General features: G+C 42.4%; 1 protein-coding gene and 1 non-coding gene across 2 annotated transcripts in view; both read right to left on the bottom strand.

Moving 5' to 3' along the window:
* The window catches only part of LOC126469864 (COMM domain-containing protein 4), a 555575-nt gene that overhangs the window by 235986 nt on the left and 293865 nt on the right, over positions 1 to 25724 (bottom strand). The window lies entirely within an intron of this gene.
* Positions 17561 to 17633, bottom strand: Trnat-agu (transfer RNA threonine (anticodon AGU)). Its single transcript has one exon. It is a non-coding gene; the product is annotated as a tRNA-Thr (tRNA).

Below are 25724 nucleotides of genomic sequence, written 5' to 3'. Positions count from 1 at the left end.
CATTGTTCCCGCTGGCTACCACGTTCTTCTATCAGTGGTACGGGGATTGGCTAATAACCACTTCCTGACATATGAACGATAGGATCGATTCATGGATCTCCTCAACAGGCGCCTAGTTCTTCCGCCGCGGGATTCGTATGCTGTCCTAAAGATGGATGAAAATAGTGGCCAGCGATGACCAACACACCGAATCAAAAAAGTTTTGTTAATTTTTTTCGCTATAAAGTCTCGAACGTCGAAAAAATCGGCGGAAGCGAGGTTGTAGACTTAATAACAAATTTAATTTGATAAAATAAAATTAAAACCACTTGCGAATGGTGATCTTACAACAGAAAAATAAAATAAAAGCGTTTTTGACGTCACCAACTCGGCAGCAAACGTCATAAATGCCTCCAGTAAAGCTAACAGTATATTAGCTCTGACCACGTTGAACTCCCATACCAAATTCACATCACCATGTGGGCACGCTCCTTAACTTCAAGAAAATTGAAAATTAAAGTTCTTTATATGATACTAAAGCCCTGAAAACACCAATAAAACTGTTTGATAACATACACTTTGTTTCTCAGTACCGCCAAGAGATTGTATGGAAATAACTTAAACAGTATTTAATTCACTGCTGCTCCACGTGGCACTCTGAAATAGTAATATTTCAGCTAGCTTCAGAATCTACGTCCATCGAAAGTTCTCGCGGTCTGCGAACGGCTATCGCCTGTGAATGATGAAATGAAACAGAGTTCCATAAATCGGGAATAATTTAAAAGTCTTCATATTTAGCGTGGCTGACACACCGCTCAGAATGTATCTCATGCGCTGCCTACAGCGGAACACAAACCAATCGATTCTACTGCCAAAGCGTTGCCACTACCGGCTGTGACTGATAATGCGCGGCTGCTGTTGAGAGATCGTGCACGGATTCATTTGCCCGGAGTTTCGGCAGAGGCTATATGTCTGATTGTTCCTGCAGTCTTCGGCTTGGTTTCTTGGGACAATTTGGTATGGCTGTCATTTCGGTTCTCTGTTGATTAAGTGTGGGCAGTCACTCTGGTGACTTTGGTGAGTGGCACGAAGATTCTGCGGCACGCCAACCGCAACTGCGCCCCATGTCTCTTGCCAAAGGAAACTTTTCCTAAGCTCTAAAAAAATGTGATACAGATTATGGGCGTGTAAAGATGTGTAGATGTGTATAGATGGTTGCAGCTTTTCTCGCCCATGAAAAGAATACAAAATGAAGAGAGAACAGTTCCTCAGAACACTGCATTAACGCAGAAAACACTTCGCCGTTCCTCAGAACACTGCATTAACGCAGAAAACACTTCGCCGTCTTGTACATGATGTAAACGATAACTGTTCACAACGTGCCACAGTGATGTAGAAGAAGTCGAGTCGAACAACTTGCCGTAAGACATTTATGGTCTATCAAGACGGGAAACTATCTCAAATTAGCCCACAAAAAGTACAGCGCACGCGCGTCGCGCCAGATTTTCGGTATTCTCCCACGCTCCTCGCACGAACTGTTAACGTAGAGCAATGAATAGACCTTTTTTGTAGGAAATTTATTGTAGTTTAGTTCTGTTCTAGGCTACGTTTTTGCTAGAGGTCGCATTTTCAGGTTATTCAAGAAATACGTACAAAAGCGACCTTCAAATGCACCCTCGCGCCCACACTCATTCCTCACCAGTGAGATTTCTGTTATGTTGTTCTGCATTTACATCTACATGGATACTCTGAAAACCACATTTAAGTGCCTGGCAGAGGGTTCATCGAACCACCTTAACAATTCTCTATTATTCCAGTCTCGTGTAGTGCGCGGAAAGAACGAACACCTATATCTTTCCCTACGGGCTCTGATTTCCGGATTTTTTCTTGGTGATCGTTTCTCCCTATGTAGGTCGACGTCAACAAAATATTTTCGCATTCGGAGGAGAAAGTTCACGGCACCTTCTCCAACCACTGTACAAAAATATGCGATTATACGAATTATTTCCCATATTCGACCCTTTTTAGAATTTATTGACTGGACTATTACGCCACTGGTTAGTCGTGCGCTTTCAGATTGTAAAATTGACGTTTGTGTAAATTTTACCTCACAGTTTCGTGAATTTTAACAATATGAAACTAACATTTAAATCGCTTTGTTCGTTTAGCCCCTTACTACAAAGCTACTGAGCTTCTGAGACTTAAGTTCAGATTGAACTGTAAACTTTATTAGTTTATGCATAATGTTAACAGGCATGTTTTCTTTCATTACCCTCACAGGAAAATTTAAATTAATAATGTTAACAGAACAGTCGACTAAGCCCATTGCGTTTTAGGCCAGTCAATGAAGACAAAAAAACGTTGAATGCGGAGTAGGGAGTGTTTGGTGAGAGGAGGGAGTGCCATGAACAACATATTAGAATTCATGACTGATTGGGGATAAGTGTGGAGGTGTTGGTGATTTGAGTATCACTTTTTTATGTTTTTCTTGAATAAATCGAAAAATGCGGCCTCTAACGAAAGCTTATCCCAGTGCGAAATTAAACTACATTAAATACACTACAAAAAAGGTTCTATTCTTCTGTTCTCCAGAACTAATACTTTGCACAGAGTGAGAGAGGGAACACTGTAGACCTCACACGACACACAAGTGCTGTAGCTTAATTAATTTTTGTAGGCCAATTTGAGGTAGTTTCCCCAACGTGATAGACCACAAGTGGCCTTTATTAAATTGTTTGCCGGTCGCTGTGGCCAGGAACCGCACGACCGCTACGGTCGCAGGTTCGAATCATGCCTCGGGCATGGATGTGTGTGATGTCCTTAGGTTAGTTAGGTTTACGTAATTCTAAGTTCTTGGGGACTGATGACCTCAGATGTGAAGTTCCATAGTGCTCAGAGCCATTCGAGCCATTAAATTGTTTGTCTCAACTTCCTCTGCACTACTTTTTATTTGAAAAGAAAGTCTCAAATTTCAGAATACCAATAAATGTTTAATGCCTTTAAGTGAGTGTTATTCCTTATCTTTTCACACAGTGTTGAAATTGGGATATGTTGTCGGTCATCATGTGAATCGCATGAGCAGCAGTCTTTTGCCACCGCTCGCATGGTGTGGATCACGAAGTGAGTCAGGATTACTCCTTACCCAACAGCTCACTGGCTCAAACAGAGCAGATCATGAAGTGACTCAGGTGTCTGCTCTTTTTGCTCTTGGCTCACTTACTGACTCAGCTCACAGCTCACTTTCTTGGCTCAGCATCACTCCATCTGAGCCTGGCTACACTGGATACTGTTCCCTATAATAATAATACTACATATTTACATACTTACTTTTGTATGTATGATGGAGCATATATTTATTTATTTACTTTACGTGATCAGATTAATGTTGCCAGGATTTCTCTTACATTGAGCCAATGTTTTATATGCAATAGTAATTTCAGAACTTATTACATCACAGTTTCTTAATTACATCACAGTTACTTAAAAATTATAATATTTTTAATATGAGATGTATTCATCTTCTTACTGCCAGTATTAGGCACTTGCCTGTTATGCCCTCTCATTTGAAATTATTGATCTTTCCACATCTTCATCGGTCTTCCTACAGATATTCTGCACACTGAGTAATAATTCATCATTAATTATGTTATCCTGTCATCTTTCACTCTTGTGGTAGAGTCCTTTCAGTTGTTCCTGTATTCCTTAACTGCCCATTTAAATATTTCACTCCCAGTTCTTCTCTGATATCAGTATGCGTCTTCCTGTTGGATCCACCTACTCTTCTGAGGAATCCCATCTCCAGTGCTTGTAATCTTTGTTCACTTCTTTTTGTTAACATCCATGACCCAGTTCTAGACGTCAAAGCTGGTATTATATCATTTTCGAGAACTTAGGAAGGGCTTACTTTTTTTCTTTAATTCTGCGGGTTCTATAGTTTGTTCTGTCTATATAATTATCTTTCTTTCTTTTTACATTCCCATTTCTGATCATGTCCTATTTTTTGCTGGGATTTGGCCCCTGCCCTCTGATAATCTGTTTTTTTAAGACACAAACATATTATATATCTTAGCTTTTGTGGAAAAAATATGAACAGCTGTTTGGAGTGTGTTGTCAGCTCCAAGGAACTCACAACCTGGGATGTCCTGTGAGTATACCTTTTCAAAAGCAGGACACATACACACCAAGAAAAGAAACTGACTCACTTTGAGTGAAACAGGGCAGATTTGATTTATGAATCATAATATTGATTATTTTTTCTTTGCTAGGCACATATATTGTCATACTGATGTCAAATAACAACTGTAGATGCTTAAATTAATTACAATTATTTTATAATTCTTTTACTGTATTTTGTTAAAATATGGAAACATAAGAAGATCAGTCTTCCTTTCAAAATTTTCCGACTTGATAAAAATATTTAGGATTTTGTTGTAATATTTTTAATTACTACAGGAGGTAAAACTCTGAAGGGCATGAAATAAACTTATTATTTCTCTCTCAGTGTTCTTTCAAAATAGTACCAAATCAGATAAAACAGCAGATATAGTGACCTGAATTAAAATGTTCCATAAATTTCTACTGCACACATTCAAAATACTTTAGAGTTATGGGGATGAAGATTTCCTTGATGACGTCCTTGTACAAACTTTCTGAGTTTCCTTGCCATGTCAAATATTGGTTAAATTTCAAACTTTTGATATCGTATTTGTCATGAGGAACTGACTGCTGTGACAGTTGCTGTGGTGACCTATTACAATCAATAAATGGCAAGTGACTGGTCGTCCTATGTTATCATGACATCACTCTCCCAAAGATTGTGTTGAAGAACGCTTGCAATGCCATTGACCGTATTGAAATGTAAACAATCGAATTTCCATATAGTCTCTTGATGTTACAAGCTCATTTCCATCCATCGCTAATAACATGGCCACTGTCTCAGTTAAAGCTATTATTGCATATTCTGATGTCTAAGGACAGTAGTTAGATGTATGGATCAAGATTTTTGTTTCATAAAACATAATTTTATGTTTATTAGTGAGGCATTCTTTGACACCATTCACTTCTGCACATATTGATTTTTAATTTGGCGTTGATGTTCGGAAATGGCACAGATTGAGATACTAATATACTTGCTTCCACACTCAGTTACGAATGTTAGGAGCTCTAAGACTGTCCTTACGCAGGCGTGGCACCTAACTTCTTGAGTGATAAGAAAATGGGTTTTATGCCTTGTCAGCTTATAATCCTGATTATTTCAGTTGATTTAGCGTTACTGTTTCTTGGAAAGCAGAAAGCTGGTGTCTCAATCCCTGCAGCCGTTTCTTCAGAACACATGGTACAGATGTTTCGTTTCGAAATTCAAGAAACTGTTGTAGCACTGTGTATTAATGATTCTAAAACCGCCTTCTTCTGTGTTTGGTGATGAAACGTCTACACACCGATATTGTCATTGTGTGTTAGCTTTCAGTGTACTGAGTGGCCGGGAAATCCATCTAATCTACGTTCAATTTAAATATCTATAAGTGGAAACCTACTTTCTCTCTCTCTATCTCGACAGCGAACTGGAAGTTTGTGTTCACACTATTCATATGGTGGAGAGGCTGCTGAAGAACTTCGAAGTCCTGAGGCCATGTCATTAACGAGCTATCGGCAAAGCGGCAGAATCAAATTTAGGGCGAGTTCCTCAGCAAATGCTCCTTAAATAACTTTGCCACTGTTGGAGGTAATGTAGAACCCACGACATTTTCCTCGGTTACTCCATCGGTAATTAACTGAGATGATTCAAACGATATTATTTACAAAATTCTCTGTGAAATATACGTTGAAGTGGTTGGGACACAACTCTCTTCCTGAGAGTATAATATTGTTCACACACCAACCAACGCCTACAGTTTGTATAGCATACATTGACACGATTTTTGGCAGGTAGTGTCATGGTGACTTATGATGACCAACCACTGGCCACTTGTTGCTTATAAATGGTCACTATAGCAACAATCACGACACGAAGATAATGGAAACAACAACCGTCAGTTCTAATTTGAGACGCCACGAAGATCTGAGAACAACGCAACGATAATTCTTTCTAGGATATCATCTTCAGCCTGATTGTCACATTAGTTGAACGAGACGGCCCCCAATCTGGGCGTCTCCTTCTTAGAGACCATTCAGTAAACCTCTGATGTAGGTGTACACAAGCCACTTGTGCAAAGTGTTCATCAAGATGCACAAAGATCAAGTTGGAGTATCTTCCAAGAGAAGCGAAGTACATGTCTCAAAAACAAGGTTTACACTTGTGCAATTAAGTAGACAGAAAAGGAATGCGGTCTAGTAACCAATTCCATCCCTTACAATCACTGCAAATTTGCGTTCAGCGTTTTTCAGAACTCTAACATGGGAATTCTAACGGCAGGTCCATTGATTACTGCAACTGCTGAGCATTGCGTCTCTGGTGAAAAAGGGTTCACCAATAACAGTCTTGATATGGAGGAAAGTGTGGGTCGAATATACAGCGTTACAACATCCACTGCCTCTTGACAAAAGGTTCGACGTCAGAACAAGTCAGAAGAATTTAAGGCTTGCACTTCCTTCGAACGTTAGGGGTGAAACTGCAGTTGCCATGTTAACCACAGCACAATGCGCGACACCCACTTTGCGTACAACCGGTCGAGTGCTGACTGAAGGCTCCTCATCCAAGCGAGAAAAGTACTACTTCTCCCAAGTAGAGTATCCGTACAGTTTCTCCTCCAACACATTCATTACACTCTGGTATTACTCACACTGTTTTCATTAAACATTAGTCTTGTAAAATGATGTCCACTGGATATCTTCCACGTGGATACTTAGTCAGATACAATGATTCAGTTTTGCTGTCCACTCCGTTTGCTTATTCATACATTAAAATTGCCAAATACACGGGCAATTTGTAAAGTAACTTTCGATCGGTAACGAAATGGAAACCACTATGAAAATCAAAAATATTTTATTTGTAGTAGTTAGCTACACCTTACAGCTACTCCTCTACATAGTCGCCGCTTCGACTTAGGCGTTTGTCATAGCGTTGTACCAAATTTCCAATACCCTTGTCATAAAAGACAGCTGCCTGTGCTTTCTGCCAATTCTCTACGCTCGTCTACAGCTCGTTCTCTGCGCCAAAATGCTGTCTTCATAGCCAGCGGTTCATGTGGGCAAAGGTGAAACTCGAGGCGAATCAATTATGGACTGTGTTGTGGGTCATCAAACACTTCCCACCGAAAACGCTGCAGAAGCATCTTCATTGCGCCTGCAGAGTGCTGGCGACGATTGTCGTGAAGAACGAAACGCATGACAGTTATGTAAAGTGGGCTGCATAACATCAGGCGAACCTCTAACCAGGCCCTCATACTTGACAGGAGACACTATCTTCTAGACATCACTGTGCGCTCAGAGTTGTAAACTGCGACGTATCGCGATCGACGGGCATACTAGCTACACTACCTTACACATCTGTGCAAAGCTTCATCGTATTTTCACAGTGATTTCCATTTCGTGACCGATTGGGACTTACTTTTCGAATAGCCGGTTCTAGGCACGCAGTCCGGAATTGCGCGGCTGCTACGGTCGCAGGTTATAATCCTGCCTCGGGCATGCATGTGTGTGATGTCCTTAGGTTAGTTAGGTTTAAGTAGTTCTAAGTTCTAGGGGACTGATGACCACAGCTGTTAAGTCCCATAGTGCTCAGAGCCATTTGAACCATTTTTTTTACTTTCCGAATAGCCATCATATTTGGTGCACAGGTATAATTATTAAGATGCCGGGTCGACAGACACGTGCAATTTCATTTATAACAGCTTACACCATCAGATCAAAATCATCCGTGATGCAAAGCATTCGTGATCAAAAGTATCCAGACACTTACTAGTGCGTCCACCCTTTGCTTTTATGTGGCTTTTACTCTTCTGGGGGCACTTTCAATAAGGTGTCTGTATGTCTGGAGGAATGGAACCCCATTCTCCCCCAAGGGCCGAAATCAGAAAAGGAGACGTTGCACAAGCTGCGACATTGTCGCGAATTAAACAGTGACCTGTATGTACAATAAGTTTCCTTTAATTTACGTCTATGGCCACAATCGCTTTGTCCGCGTCCGGCCATCCTGATTTATGGTTTCCGTGATTTCCCTAAATCGCTCCACGCAAATTCCGGGATGGTTCCTTTGAAAGGGCAATGCCGATTTCCTTCCCCATCCTTCCCTAATCCGATGAGACTGATGACCTCGCTGTTTGGTCTCTTCCCCCAAACAACCCCCAACAATCGTTTTGTCAACAGATTACCGGTATCGGTCTATAATGAACATCATCAGACCTGCAGCAGAAAATGGGAAAAATCATAAATACACTCACAGACTGGCTAAAGCTTATAAACAATACGTCAGTGGAACTTTTCATTACGGTCTATTAATTGTTTTTAAGCTGTAGAGAATCTTCGAGTAGCCGGCCGGGGTGGCCGAGGGTTCTAGGCGCTACAGTCTGGAACCGCGCGACCGCTACGGTCGCACTCTCGAATCCTGCCTCCGGCATGGATATGTGTGATGTCCTTAGGTTAGTTAGGTTCAAGTAGTTCTAAGTTCTAGGGGACTGATGACCTCAGCAGTTAAGTCCCATAGTGTTCAGAGCCATTTGAACCAATTTTCGAGTGTATTTATGTTTTTTTCCCATTTTTTGCTGCAGATCTGATGATGATCATTATAGACCGAAACAGGTAATCTGTTAACAAAAATATTGTGCCAGAGACGTAAATTAAAGGAAACTTCAGGAGACGTTGGATGCTGGGGTCTGGAGTGAACTCCCTACGCACAGTCATTAGCTGGGCTGCTGGTAGCACAGTTGAGCCGACGAGTAGACCCTTCTGCTGATTTCATGCCATTTTTTATAACTACCCTCCCCAATGCTCGATGATCCACGTCCATCACTACGTGAGGTCTGCCAGGTCTCGGTTTAGCTGTGGTTGTTCCTTAGTGTTTCCACTTCACAATCACATCACCAACTGCCGACGAACAGCTTTAGAAGGGCTGAAATGTCCCTGATGGATTTTTACTCAGGTCACGTCCAATGACCAGTCCACGTTCGAATTCCCTGAGCTGTTCTGACTGGCCCATCCTGCTGGCACTGCTTCTTTGCTGACAACATACTATTCCCCACCTTCTTTTATACGGGCGGTTTCGCCTCTCGAGACATCTTGCGGTCAGTTCCGCATTATAAAGGCTGTCCGGATATTTATGATAAGATACAGCATTTTTACCGCGGGTTTTAAATAAGTCGCCCTGGTTGAAAAAGCCAGTGTCATAACAGAAGAGGTAACGCAGAAGCATGCAATGAAACCGCTGAGCCGGCCGGAGTGGCCGAGCGGTTCTAGGCGCTACAGTCTGGAACCGCACGACCCTGCGGTCGCAGGTTCGAATCCTGCCTCGGGCACGGGTGATGTCCCCTAGAACTTAGAACTACTTAAACCTAACTAACCTAAGGACATTCCACACATTCATGCCCGAGGCAGGATTCGAACCTGCGACCGTAGTGGTCGCGCGGTTCCAGACTCTAGCGCCTAGAACCGCTCGGCCACTCCGGCCGGCAAACTGTTGTCATTAGGTCATTTCAGTGGCATGAGATTATTTTCGTACGACATTTTGTTTATAAAAAAGGAGGTGGGCTACGCATCAGTACAACAGATCTCGGTCAACTGAGAATAGTCAATTGGGAATACAATGAGAATGGAAGGATGACAGATACCGGCGTAATTCGTTCTCTTTTGTTTACGCTTTTTTCTGCATCGACGGATGTTTGCTAATTAACACCTAGTTAAAACAGCAAACGGCGACTGGAGGTTGCTACAGTTATTATCCGTCAAAATAATTAAAAATTGGAATCACAAAACTATTTCTCGTCAGATTAATGCATGACACGTGTCTGATATTGCCTTCTTTTCTGAAAAGTGTCGAATCTGATGTGAACCGTTTCCAGACCAATCTCCTCAAACGATCTGTTATTTGTTGGATTTTTTTCTTGCTCTCAATGTTGAAACTAAGTTTGAGCGGTAAATAATTTCTTTAGGTGACATACTTATGCAACAGCGCAGGGTTGCTTAGAGAAGCTCGATGAAGGTTTTGACAATTACGTAAACACAGGACAGCTTCTCAAAGAAAGGGACCAAAGAAACAATGATAAAGTGTTAGAATAATCCTGCTCTTTATAGAGGAAATTCACTCTCCAAAAAAAAAAAAAAAAAAAAAAAAAAAAAAAGATGTTTAGTTCGGGAATATTGAAAAGTTGAAGGACCCTGAAGAGCTCAGGTAATATGTTGTTGTTGTTGTGGTCTTCAGTCCTGAGACTGGTTTGATGCAGCTCTCCATGCTACCCTATCCTGTGCAAGCTTCTTCATCTCCCAGTACTTACTGCAACCTACATCCCTATGAATCTGCTTAGTGTATTCACCTCTTGGTCTTCCTCTACGATTTTTACCCTCCACGCGGCCCTCCAATGCTTAATTTGTGATCCCTTGATGCCTCAGAACATGTCCTACTAACAAGTCCCTTCTTCTAGTCCTCTTCTTCCCAATTCTATTCAATACTTCATCATTAGTTATGTGATCTGCCCATCTAATCTTCAGCACTCTTCTGTAGCACCACATTTCGAAAGCTTCTATTCTCTTCTTGTCCAAACTATTTATTGTCCATGTTTCACTTACATACTTGGCTACACACCATACAAATACTTTCAGAAACGACTTCCTGACACTTAAATCAATACTTGATGTTAACAAATTTCTCTTCTTCAGAAACGTTTTCCTTGCCATTGCCAGTCTACATTTTATATCCTCTCTACTCCGACCATCATCAGTTATTTTGCTCCCCAAATAGCAAAACTCCTTTACTACTTTAAGTGTCTCATTTCCTAATCTAATTCCCTCAGCATCGCCCGATTTAATTCGACTACATTCCACTATCCTCGTTTTGCTTTTGTTGATGTTCATCTTATATCCTCCTTTCAAGACACTGTCCATTCCGTTAAACTGCTCTTCCAAGTCCTTTGCTGTCTCTGATAGAATTAAAATGTCATCGGCGAACCTCATAGTTTTTATTTCTTCTCCGTGGATTTTAATACCTACTCCGAACTTTTTCCTTTACTGCTTGCTCAATATACAGATTGAATAACATCGGGGAGAGGCTACAACCCTGTCTCACTCCCTTCCCAACCACTGCTTCCCTTTCATGTCCCTCGACTCTTATAACTGCCATCTGGTTTCTGTACAAATTGTAAATAGCCTTTCGCTCTCTGTATTATACCCCTGCCACCTTCAGAATTTGAAAGAGAGTATTCCAATCAACATTGTCATAAGCTTTCTCTAAGTCTACAAATGCTAGAAACGTAGGTTTGCCTTTCCTTAATCTTTCTTCTAAGATAAGTCGTAACGTCAGTATTGCCTCACGTGTTCCAATATTTCTACGGAATCCAAACTGATCTTCCCCGAGGTCGGCTTTTACCAGTTTTTCCATTCGTCTGTAAGGAATTCGATGTTAGTATTTTGCAGCTGTGACTTACTACACTGATAGTTCGGTAATTTTCACATCTGTCAACACCTGTTTTCTTCGGGATTGGAATTATTATACTCTTCTTGAAATCTGAGGGTATTTCGCCCGTCTCATACATCTTGCTCACCAGATGGTAGAATTTCGTCAGGCCTGGCTCTCCCAAGGCCGTCAGTAGTTCTAATGGAATGTTGTCTACTGCCGGGGTCTTTCAGTGCTCTGTCAAACTCGTGACGCAGTATCGTATCTCCCATTTCATCTTCATCTACATCCTCTTCCATTTCCATAATATTGTCCTCAAGTACATCGCCCTTGTATAGACCCTCTATATCCTCCTTCCACTTTTCTGCTTTCCCTTCTTTGCTTAGAACTGGGTTTCCATCTGAGCTCTTGATATTCATACAAGTGGTTCTGTTTTCTCGAAAGGTATGTTTAATTTTCCTGTAGGCATTGATAAGTGCACTGTTAATGAAATGCAATGGTCTGGTTTAAAGCCCTTGTCCGACAAAAATTTTTGAAGAATAATCGAAGAAATGTTTTCTGTGTAATATATTGATTTATCTTTAAAATGAAACAGTCCGACTAGCAAGTAACAATAAAACAAGCAATCATGCTCAAGCTAACATTTACCAATTTATTAAACATCAACTCCGCTATAGGCCTACCTACCATAAACCCGAGACCACAATTCAGAAGTGACGAGGAAGCAGGAGTGAGAGGAATCACAAACCTTATTTTTTTAAAATGCTTTTAAAAAAAATGCATGGTTCAGTTGACCCAGTGATGACAATTGGTTGTCGTTCAGCTATAAAACAGTTAGCTGCGGCCAAAGCGCATGAAGATGTATGGAGGCTATATCAATGCCGCATGGGCGGCGCGAGAATCGTTTTGGAGAAGAAGTATATCTCTAGTTTCCAGAATTATCCAGCAAATCATTAAAGGAAAGGCTACAACAGAACTATGCTGGCAGACACAAATGTGTGTTGAGGAGCAAGTGGAGGCAAGGAATTCATGTCTCAAAACTTCATCCAGCGACGCTACTGAGCGTTGAAGTTATGGAGGCCAACGCGTTATGCTATATCACCCCTTCGACAGCAAACGTGAATACGTACGCTGACACCTCCGACGCTATTGCGCGTAGCGTGTGCACGGTGGTGACAGGTGCGGAGGCGTTCGTTCCCATTTAACGTCCTGATTGCTGACTGTCCATTGTTCGGGGGTCAGCTTGTGGGCCTTCGCCGTGTAGGCTCACGGTTGCTGCAGGAAGGGGTACCTAGAGGCAGGCGTTGTTCGCTGTTAACTTCGTCTTTATTTAGCGCCGTTGGATGACCTTTCTGAGGTTCTAGGCGCTCAGTCCGGAGCCGCGCGACTGCTACGGTCGCAGGTTCGAATCCTGCATCGGGCATGGATGTGTGTGATGTCCTTAGGTTAGTTAGGTTTAAGTAGTTCTAAGTTCTAGGGGACTGATGACCACAGATGTTAAGTCCCATAGTGCTCAGAGCCATTTGAACCATTTTTGACCTTTCTGACCACGGGTTCCTACCCTGCATTTGTCTCTCGAGACATCCTCCCAAACACCTCGAAGTTTGTCGGTATATTGTTGTTACACACTGTAAATCGAGAAAAGTAACTGTCTTGTATTACTCCCTTCGGGTCCGCACGAAGTTACGTCGCCATGTAACGATTTCTCCCCATTAAGCCGGTTGTGTGCGGAGTTTTATCTGCTATGAATTCCTCAGGCCGACACGGTCTCACATTCCGTACGTTCGTATACGTTGACTAGGCTGCAGGGAACCGTATCGCATACCAACCGTAAATCAAGAAATACGACACCTACCTGCGCGTCGTTATGTTTTGTTAAAAGTATCTCATGAACAGACCGAACGAGCTAAGTTTTTAAAACATTACTGTATGTGGAATCCATGTTGATTCTTCCGAAGTAGACATTCGGTCTCCAAAATGCTCATAAAACGCGATGATAAAACGCGTTCTATGGGTCTTTAGCAGATGAACCTCAGCGATAGAGGCCTAGCGTTGAGCGCATCAGTCGATGTCCTTCTTTCGAATAAAAATAGCTTCCATTTTTTTCCAATCGCCGAGTTGCTCCAGCCACCTACAATGAACTGCTGCTTGAAGGACAACAAATTCTCTCGCGTAATCTGCACAAAATCGTGTGGTTATCCGAGTACGTTTTGTTGCATTTCCTGGGTTGGGCGATTTTAGTTGATTTTATATTCCGCTGCCACTTCTCTCATTAGCTCGGCATTCGTTCGACTATTGAAAGGAGAAACAGTACTATAGTCATCCGCAATGAAAGAACCTCAGATGACAAAGTTCAGTATTTTCGTCTTTGTATCAGTTTTGGTGCCAGTATGATCACCAAACGATTCTGCAGATACCTTTGATCCGATTGTTGACTTTATTCAACATCAGACAATTTTCTCGATTTCCCGTATAATTTAACCTCACTTGCACTCCAAAAAGTTATTTCTTACTCAACAATAAGATACTAACTAAAAAACTGTAATATAGTCACATATGCGGAAACATCATATAACGCATTTACTAGGAGGGGAATACAAAAAGTAAGACGCACTTGTCCCACGCTAAGGCCATTGTGTAACAACAGTGGATGCATTCTTAGAAGAGAGAACATGTCCCGGATTTTCTGCGGGCAGAGTTCTGCTGCGGTATGGATAATGTGTGTATCACGGTGTGGATGTGAAATAGCCCGGGAACTGAAAACGTACTCCAAAGCTGAAGTATCACGATAGTACGATTCTTGTGGGAACTGGTCTAGATGGCACGCAGACTGATCGTGAAATTATGGCGGTATAAGAATAAAATTCAGTGTCGAGTCCAGCCTTAGTGAAATGGTGCCAAAAATTTCGCCTAGCCGCACAAGCGTGGGTGATGCTGATCAGAAAAGAAGAACATCGAGATCGACCACAGACGACAATGTACATGCAATCGAGGAACCGATTCGTAGCAATCGTAGATTTTCCGGCGATGACAGAGGATGACAGGGCGGTCGGTCGGTCCCGATTGGCCAGACACGGCCAGAACGCGGAGCTTTGCTTTTTTTATCATTGTGAGTCTCCATTTGGCCGACTGGTTCAATCGTGGGGCATTCGGACGTGACAGTGGCCCGATATTGGACTGCATAGGAACGTGACAACGTGCATACTCGTAGTGAAGGTTCCAGTCGATCACATCTCACAGTCACAAATGGGGATCGCCGTACGCTGCACCGAACACATCGTAACCTCTTCACATGTGCGCCTGCCATCCCACAACAAGTAACCGACACGCTGCAATGTCTTGTAGCATCCTGCACCGATGGATGGAGAGTAGCAGCTGCCGGACTAGAGAATTACTGTCCCATGCGTAAGCTGCCGTTAACACTGTAACACTAATTGGTTTGGCGGCGTCCGCGCCTGCTGACAATGCCATGACACCGTAACGCGGAACCAAACGTGCTGGCAGCCAGTGAATTGTTTACGGCAGCCGCCGAAAGGGCGCGCCTGCACCATGTCTACTGTAGAGAGCCTGTATACAGAGAGAGTGGCCATAGGTGAAGTTGCCCGTGATTGGTTGATTAGCTTTGGCGCCATTTTTCTGCCAAACGTCTCTCGCGCTTTCTATGTTCGCGTGCTGGTTGAATTGAAGTTCAGAGGACTTTTGGAAACGATTAAAAGGTATTTGAATTATTGAGAGACTTGTTATATGTTGTGAATGCATGTTCGATTTAGTTGTATATCGTTTCCAGTACGTAATTAGCGTTTTCAATCTTAAATACGAGTTGAAATAATGAAGAGTTTTGTGATGAAGTCGGTAGGCCTACATGTTTGAAGTAAACACGTTAGTAATTGTACAGAATTGTTTTTGACATCTGTATTTCGTTCTGCAGACGTTCGTAAACGATGTCAGGTTGTGCTGCATTTGGTTGTTCCAATAGAGGCGAAGGTGGATTTCGCATGCTAGCATTTCCACGCAATAAAGAAAGACGAAAGCAGTGGGCAGTCGCAGTCAACAGGGCTGACATAAATCAAACAGGAGCCTTGTGGAAACCAACCAAGTACTCCTATCTATGCGAAGTTATTACAGTAGCCTACATTAAACATTACCTGATTTTTGTAATTTTTTTCGTTTGTTATCTACGAGAGGTATATATATATATATATATATATATATATATATATATATATATATATATATATATATATGTCTCACACTTTTTGCGTGTCACAAGTAAACAACTGCTTACGACTTTCATTCATCTGACGTAATATAGGTACGTTAAATCTTTAGCGTCATGCATTTCCGATACAAAACAGATGCTGTACACTATATATTTTTTTATCTACGTTACTTTCATTGCAATACATCTAGTAAACGAACTTTAAAGGATATAAATGCAAGTAACGAATAATTTTTACAGCCACTGTATCAAATTTTCCTGTGCTGTAGGTAGTAGGCTACTATGAGTATATTATAGCTGTAAAGAAAGGCATTTAACGAATGATTTCGCCATATTGTCTTGTGCTTTTGATTCGGTGAGTGTGTACACTACTCCACTACTGGCCATTCAAAAGTCCCGCCCGCAGTTTGGCAGGAAAATTGCCGCCGTATCGTCCGGTTGGCCACTCTCTCCCTATACAGGCTCTCTATAGTCTACTGGAGAGTGCCTCCGGTTTCCGAGGCGAGGGGTTAAGACGGCTGCCGACACGTGTCAGTTGTGTTTTTGCTAGCCTAGAAGCTTGACCTGCGGATATTCTGCCATACTTAGACGTTTAGGGGTATTCTCTTTCTCAGTTTGCCCTCTTGTCACATTATGTGTACTGTTGACGTTCTGCTTTGTGTTCGGCTTCAATTGTTAAGCGCTTCGGACGTTGGAACTCGCACTATTGACAGCTTGGTACGGTCGGATACGATATTTGGAGTGCAGCCGTGGCGGTTAAGTATGGAGTGCAGATGAATGGCTTCACATTAAGGTGGCGACCAAGGAAGAGATCACGTTCTTCCAGTGTTTTAGAGAAGCACAGCGATGTTAGTCCTGACGTCATGATTGTGGAGTCATTGAGCATGTCTTGAGGTGACGGCTCGCAGTGATTGGGGCACTCTGACGCCATAACGGTATGTCATGGACATCATGCATCATCAATTGCTACATCTCAATTGCTACCTCTCAACACGACAACATTCGTCTTCACATGGCAGCCGTGTCTACGACTGTCTCTGTGATGCTGAGAAATCCTGTGACCTGCAAGATCTGTCTCCGATAGAACATGTGTGGGGCCAGCGCAAACGTCAACTGTAGCATATCGAGGACCAGCTACAGTAGTTATGAGCCAGCTTGCTTCAGAGGAGGATACAACGGCCTTATGACACCCTTCCCAGCCGAATCAGTGCGTGCGTCCAGGTCAGTGGGGGGTGAAACGTCATAATGAAATATGGCTCTACTGCAAAGTTCTTTGTAAGTCTGGCGCGATTTTGAACTCACTGAAATAACATCACATATCCTCTCAGTCCGTGAAATTTCATTTAGTTTCCTCCACCCCTTCTGAAGGCTTTACTTTTAAATCAGTTTATGTATTTATCATAAAATCTCTTTCATCACCAGGAGTTGAGTAGTGTCTTTACCAACCACGACATTGGGGGTGAATTGGGAATCTAGTGATGCCAAAAAAAAAAAATCTAGGACAGACTATGTAGTAGTTTAGCTTCAATACAGAATACACGAATGACAAATGCCTCACTCATAAGACGATGTTATTTTATTCGTGTAAACACTCTCTCTCTCTCTCTCTCTCTCTCTCTCTCTCTCTCTCTCTCTCTCTCTCTATATATATATATATATATATATATATATATATATATATATATTGTGTGTGGTGTCTGCACATTGACGAAAGAACAAACACCATTTTGATCCAGCAGCCACTACGAATTAAGGCACAAAGGAATTATAGGCATTGACTGCGAGTGGGCATTGATTTAAATCAAGGGAGGAAGTTGTGAATTTGTGTCGGACCGGGATGCGAACTCGGGTCTCCTGCTTACTAGGCAGACGCTCTGACCACTAAGCCATCCGGCCACAGTGGTCGCCGCAACAGCACGGACTACCCTAGCGCGCCTCCCGTCAGACTCGAATTATCAGCTTATCCACACGCTACTACTGTAATGCCCTTTGCCCATCGACACGTGAGCGAATAGGCGTATCACATTGTGGCAGTGACGGGGCGAGGGTAGTTTGCATGTGTGGACCGGCAACCATAGCGCTGCCGGTCAACCGACGAACGGAAACAGGGCAATCCCACGGCCAATCGCAGCGCATGGCTACAAGTTTCCGTAGTTTAAAAATGGTGCGTTGTCGACCTACACAACATTAGTAATTTTGGTTCCTATTGGCATCAGATACCTAGGGAAAAATTTCGCGACACAATTTTTCTCCACCCAGCATATATATACGGGGTGGTCCATTCATAGTGACTGGGCCAAATATCTCACGAAATAAGCAACAAACGAAAAAACTACAAAGCACGAAACTTGTCTAGCTTGAAGGGGGAAACCAGATGGCGCTATGGTTGGCTCGCTACATAGCGCTGCCATTGGTCAAACGGATATTAACAGCGTCTTTTTTTAAAAATAGGAACCCCATTTTTATTACATATTCGTGTAGTATGTAAAGAAATATGAATGTTTTAGTTGGACCACTTTTTTCGCTTAGTGACAGATGGCGCTGTAATAGTCACAAACGTATAAGTACGTGGTATCACGGAACATTCCGCCAGTGCTTCATGATACATTACCCGTGTTAAAGTGGACCGTTTACCAATTGCGGAAAAGGTCGATATCATGTTGATGTATTGCTATTGTGATCAAAATGCCCAACGGGTGTGTGCTATGTATGCTGCTTGGTATCCTGGACGACATCATCCAAGTGTCCGGACCGTTCGCCGGATAGTTACGTTATTCAAGGAAACAGGAAGTGCCCAGCCACACGAGAAACGTCAACCACGACCTGCAACAAATAATGGTTCCCAAGTAGGTGCTTTAGCTGCTGTCGCGGCTAATCCGCACATCAGTAGCAGAAAAACTGCGCGAGAATCGGGAATCTCAAAAACGTCGATGTTGAGAATGCTACTTCAACATCGACTGCACCCGTACCATATTTCTATGCACCAGGAATTGCATGGCGACGACTCTGAACGTCGTGTACAGTTCTGCCACTGGGCACAAGAGAAATTACGAGACGATGACAGATTTTTTGCACACGTTCTATTTACCGACGAAGCGTCATTCACCAACAGCGGTAACGTAAACCGGCATAATATGCACTATTGGGCAACGGAAAATCCGCGATGGCTGCGACAAGTGGAACATCGGCGACCTTGGCGGGTTAATGTATGGTGCGGCATTATGGGAGGAAGGATAATTTGTCCCCAATTTATCAATGGCAATCCAAATGGTGCAGTGTATGCTGATTTCCTACGTAATGTTCTACCGATGTTACTACAAGATATTTCACTGCATGACAGAATGGCGATGTACTTCCAACATGATAGATGTCCGGCACATAGCTCGCGTGCGGTTGAAGCGGTATTGAATAGCATATTTCATGAGAGATGGATTGGTCGTCGAAGCACCATACCATGGCCCGCACGTTCACCGGATCTGACGTCCCCGTATTTATTTCTGTGGGGAAAGGTGAAGGATATTTGCTATCGTGATCCACCGACAACGCCTGACAACATGCGTCGGCGCTTCGTCAATGCATGTGCGAACATTACGGAAGGCGAACTACTCGCTGTTGAGAGGAATGTCGTTACACGTATTGCCAAATGCATTGAGGTTGATGGACATCATTTTGAGCATTTATTGCATTAATGTGGTATTTACAGGTAATTACGCCGTATCAGCATGCCTTCTCAGAAATGAAGGTACATGTATCACATTGGAACAACCGAAATAAAATGTTTAAACGTACCTACGTTCTGCGCTTTAATTTAAAAAACCTACCTGTTACCAACTGTTCGTCTAAAATTGTGAGCCATATGTTTGTGACTATTACAGCGCCATCTGTCACAAAGCGAAAAAAGTGTTCCAACTAAAACATTCATATTTCTTTACGTACTATATGAATATGTAATTAAAAATGGGGATTCCTATTTAAAAAACGCAGATGAATACCGTTTGACCTATGGCAACCATAGCGCCATCTAGTTTCCCCCTTCAAGTTAGACAAGTTTCGTTCTTTGTAGTTTTTTCGTTTGACGCTTACTGCCTCCCGGCCACGATCAATGGACCACCCTGTATATATGGCGTGGACGGCCAGCAACCTCTTCAGTGCGGATGCAAACCAGGCTCGAACTCTTAGGGAAATCGGCGAAATGCCGCGAGTGAGTAATGTGGATAATGGGCAAGGCACATTACGTAAGTAGTGTGTGAATAAGAAGAGAATTTGGGTCCGATGGGAGGCGTACTAGGACAGTGCATACAACTGCGACGACCACTGTGTCTGGATAGCATAGTGGTCAGAGCATCTGCTTAGTAAGCAGGAGACGGTCCGGCACAAATTTTCAACTTTCCCCGTTGATTTAAATCAATGCCCACTCGCAGCCAATGTTTATAATTCCTTCATGTCTATTTACAAAATTAATAAGAAGGAAATGGCTCATTGCACGTATCTTACCTGTGTTCTGGAATCGGTGTTCCGAAGGTAATAAATTATAAAGTGGTTGGAAACAGCAGCATCATACGTCAGAGGCACCAGTTACACTGTGATCTTTTATACTATGTTTTAATATCAAAAACTGTTCCGTGCCGCAAAGTAAATTCTGCGACGTCACTTTCAACACTGTGACACAATAACATAATTCGTACACGCCTGAAGAGCGCATGACGCGACAGTTGGGAGGCCTACAAAAATGCAAGCCCATAAATTATTTATAAGTGGTTGTAGGCCGTAAAAATACGCATTGTCCCATGTACGGTACATCGACCACCGGGGCAGGTCGTTGGAGCAGCCGGGGAAAAAGGGCCCACAGCTATTCGTCCGGAATAACACTTGCAAATGCGCTCGTCACACGATTTGCATTCTCACATATGACCCGTGCTCACATTAAAAGTCTGCGTGTAAAGCAACGGGTGATATTTTTAACGGACGGTAATTCGTCGTTCAGTGTTCCTGAGCCGTTCGTTTGCAGAAGAGTCGACGGCGCCCATTACAAAATGTAATGCTTTTCTGAGCCGCTGGTCTAACAGGGTACTTGGCCGTTAATAGCGCGCTGCTCTTCGCTGTCCACACGTGTCGAACTTTGTTTTAATGGCATACTGTCATTTGTTCATCAGGATACATGATCCCTCAAAAGGGCAGTTTGCGTCCCTGCCCTTGTCGACGAACCTTCAAGGTATACCGCGAACAAATAGTGTGTAGCTTTTCGTCGTGTAGAACCACAAACGAATAAGGCGTGTATCAAAGTTATTTGGAACAACTTTGGGAGCCGATTGCTCTGACACACACACACACACACACACACAGAGAGAGAGAGAGAGGGAGAGAGAGAGAGAGAGAACATGTCTAGAAATACATTTACTCATCAACTGATTACACGATGTTGTTCAGTTATCCCAATCACTACTAAACAGGGGAAGGATTCAAACGTATCTGTATGGTCATTCCGTGCCAGCTGGTCTAGCCTTACACATGCACACCTCAAAATATGTTGAAATCTAGTATATAGATTCCAGCAATTCAAAATGTAATTCTACAAAGTATTAGCACCTGATATGCATTACTTGAGCGTGGTACAAACGCCGTGCGCAACATTACAATTTTTTTGTACTTTTTGACAAAAGATTACATAGTAGTTACTTGTGGTCTCAGTGTAACACTTGCTGGATCAACGTACTGGTAAGTGTAGTAAGCAATTTAAAATTTGCTGGTTGCCAGGTGAGTAATATGTTTACCACGCCCAGTCTAAAGGTAAGAAAAAAAGTCGTCAGGTCAAATATTTTCAAAAGTTTGGCTATTCATTTTTCCTGAACCAGACTTTAGGAAGGCCTCCATTCGTAAGAACGTAAAGTATAATTACCAAAGTCACTATGTCCAAGGCATTATAATAACTTAGTTTCAGAGATATGTTAAGGCAAAGATGGTTCCAAAAAATATAGCACCAACTTTCAATCCTTTTTTGACGTTCTACATCCCAGAAGAGACATTTACACTTCCGCAGCTTTAATTATCATATAAAAAACTCATTTTTTTCTATAAGAATGTTATTTGTTCCATCACGACAACACATCCCCATCTACCAGTCATAGTGTTCAATAGTATGGTTACATGAACGGACAACATCACATAAAAGTAAAGTTGTATGGCGCGAATAGCTGGGAGAGCACGAAAGGCAGGTTCAGCAGCCTAATTTGGAAAGGTTTTGCCTATGCTAATCGCCCGCAGGCACCTTTCCTTCGCGAAGTATGAGGGCTGTGTGCATAGGTGTATTTGTTAAATGTAGATTCCTTTAGTGTGTGTGTGTGTGTATGTGTGTGTGTGTGTGTGTGTGTGTGTGTGTGTGTGTGTGTGTGTGTGTAGTGCCACGTTCGTATTGGAGATGATGAAAGAAAGGAGGGGGTCAAACCTGGTGCCAGCACATGTTGCGCAAAGACTAGAGATCAGGGACTCCACGCCAGCACCCCTTATGTGCCCTCTTCCGTAAAGGCAAAGGAGAAAACGTCAACAGCACGCGGCGTTGGCTGGTTCAAATGGCTCTGAGCACTATGGGACTCAACTGCTGTGGTCATCAGTCCCCTAGAACTTAGAACTACTTAAACCTAACTAACCTAAGGACATCAAACGCACCCATGCCAGAGGCAGGATTCGAACCTGCGACCGTAGCAGCAGCGCGGCTCCGGACTGGAGCGCCTAGAACCGCACGGCCACCGCGGCCGACGCACGCGGCGTACTTGACCGATCACACATCCAAGTACTGGCCACGCTCGACGGTGCTTCACTTCAGTGAACTGATGGGAACCGGTGTATCCGACTCAGAACGGTTGTTGAGACAACGCCAAAGAAAATGTTCTTTCTGCAATAACTTGAAAACGAAGCATTCCCAAACATATCATTGGATTACATGGACGATTTTAACATGTTTTGCCGATCATTGTGGCCGAGCGGCTCTAGGCGCTTCAGTCTGCACCCGCGAGATCGCTACGGTCGCAGGTTCGAATCCTGCCTCAGGCATGGATGTGTGTGATGTCCATCGGTTAGTCAGTTTTAAGTAGTTCTAAGTTCTAGGGGACTGATGACCTCAGATGTTAAGTCCCATAGTGCTGAGAGCCATTTGAACCATTTTTTAAACATGTTTTGGTGAGAGCCCAGCTTCACAGTTTGCCCGAGTCTTTTCTGTATAGCTTGTATAATATTCAGAAAAGTATATGTACAGAATAGTATGAAACTGTACTGGTATAATTTTAAAATTTTGAGTCAGGTTGGAAAGCGAGAGCGAGGAAACCACGTACTAGGTTTTTGTTCGCCAAAGTAGACATTCAGAGTTCGAATTCATGTGCGGTGCACATTTTTATTCTAATACCCAAGTTCGTAAAAGCCAATACATTTCTAAAACTGAAATACATCTCAACAGGATTGAATGCACTCACTTGCTGGCTTCAGACAGTCCCTTATAAATGCCACAAATGCTCGGCCTCGAGGATGAACTTTTCTGAGAATTTAGTAAAAGAACTGAAACTCTGACCTGGCCACCCATTGATCGACGCCAGGTACTTTAGCGTCCGATCGTTATCTAGGTGGCTTGCCTTCAGATGCATTCTCTCATTGACGAGGAGTCATGGTGGAACTCCGTTTAACTTAAAGTCCTTTCATTTACGACGCAAGTGAAGCTAGCATTGCATGTAAAGTACATCAGGTCTCTCTCCTAAGAGCCGTCACACCCATTTTCTTTGGTGTTTCAGCAGGTGAAATTTCTTTTTTGCAATGTGTAGATGGATTCAGTCGGACAAGTTCTGCGCTCCAGTAAAAATATGTAGAAGCCTTTAGATTCTATGCATTTAGTACGTGTTATACCGTCAAAGCAGCATGGAACTTATATCGTCATAAAAAATTCGTTATTTCTCCTCTTGTGACTTCACAGTCCCAAATTTATACCGAAGAGTATCTCTTTGTAGGCATACTGTTGCAAGTGATGTTAATTTAGTGATGATACTTACCAACAAACGTGTTGAAGGAAATACGCATTACATCCTAATTAAATGAGAGCCTCACAGTGAATGTGTTCGTGAAATCAATGTAGAAACACTTGGGGTACCGAATATGTTTTTCATAATAGCATGTCACTGGAAAAAAGTAACTTATGTGAACAGCCACGCATTAACTGGATCATGACTCAACCATGACCCGGCTTCTGGCAGAGGCCGTGTCGATACTATGAAAATATGGACCACTCCTGTCACCAAAACAGTCTATAAACTCCCACTTGTACGGCGTGATGAGACGGTTCTTCGGTGAAACTGACCCAAAATTCGTTTAAGTCCAGTTGTATTTGCCGCTAGATGACTATACGTACCTCAACATGAACTTTAGGTACCCTACCATAAACTACACTTGCAGAACAACAATGCGCTATGTCAACCAACGATTAATATCATTCGAGACCGGCACAGTAATTTTCACCTCTAACAGTGATCTACTCTACAGTGATGGGAATTAAGTTATAACGTAGACAGGACATGGACGAAAAATAGCCTATTCTCTATTAATACCGTCAGCTCTAACTCCGGGTCGACTTGATATTTTTCAGCGCTGTCTGTTAGTTACCTTTTCCTTAAATTTAATCTACAGGCAGAAGATAGCGTAGGGCAATAAATACGACAATAAGGAAATTGCTGGTAAAAGCACCAAGTACTTTTAAGATGCCCGGGGTAGCAAGAATACATTTTCTTGCGAAACCACATTAAGCGCCTTATCTGAAAGTTTACCAGGCAATTTGCCCACGACAAGCACTTTGCCGACCTCTTAAAAAGTAAGAGATCTCCATTTTGACGCTAACAAAATATTTGCTAGTTATGCGCCTATTGTAGAAAGCACATTTTCATCCTTGAATGCAAGCATTGATCAGAACTGGGAAAGAAATATAAGCAAGGTACAATGACAATAATTTGAGAAGGAAATTGTTTACACACAGTAGTCTGTACGACCAGTCTTTGGCCTAACAGGATAAGTCATGCAGTGCGTCAGTCTAAAGGGATTAGAGTAATAGCAGATGCTTACTGGCCTCACATTAGCGATTCGTACAAAACATGAATATCTTCAAATGCATGGCTGTAGACCCTACACCATAATAATTCTGAAACACGTCTTGCTCAGCGTCTGAGATATCTAACACGGATCAGTAAATGTTACGCCAATACCGTTTAACCATCGTTATACAAGCAAACACTAGATGTTGCTACTGACAATAGTATTGTTTTACAATTAGCCACTAGTTAATGTCAAGACAATGAAACTGTCAAAGTAGTTTGTTTACATAGAACACACAAATAATTAAAATTTTACTTGAGTGTTTTCATTTGATAACTTTTTGCGATTTTCCTAGAGGCCTAAATAAAGAATGATGCATGGGTAGCTTCGTTCAACTGTTGGTGAGCAATCACCATCAGAGAAGACTGTTGACCATTGATCTGCAAAATTTTGTTGTGGTCATGTTTCCATATACGATGAATTTCGTGAAGGTCGAACAAAACACAGCGATGCTGGGGGCAACATGATTGAAGAGGGTCAGTAGGCGACTTTGCGTGAAACTGAAGTATCCCTACGTATGCTGAAAACTGCAATAAATTTGATTTTGCACGAACATTTATCTGTTCTCGATGTAATCCGTACAGTTTGACAGCAGCGCAAAAAGAAGCCTTGTGTAAATTGTTACAAGGAAATCCTCAGAACATTCGACCAACGAAATGAAAAATTCATATACAACATCACAACTGTAAACTTGCCATAATGCATCGATAAAATCAGGAAAAATAGCCGAGTACATGTCACTATTCTTCATCATGACAATGGCACCAGTCACGTAGCAGTCAAACAATTGACTATTTGACTCACAAAAACGCCAAATTAATGTGTCATTTCTCGTTTTTACCTGCTATATCCCAAATGATTTCTTTT

Source organism: Schistocerca serialis, chromosome 1 (genome assembly GCF_023864345.2).
Source record: "Schistocerca serialis cubense isolate TAMUIC-IGC-003099 chromosome 1, iqSchSeri2.2, whole genome shotgun sequence".
Lineage (NCBI taxonomy): Eukaryota > Metazoa > Arthropoda > Insecta > Orthoptera > Acrididae > Schistocerca > Schistocerca serialis.
Note: the sequence above shows the minus strand (reverse complement) of the source record. Positions and strands in the feature narration are given on the sequence as shown.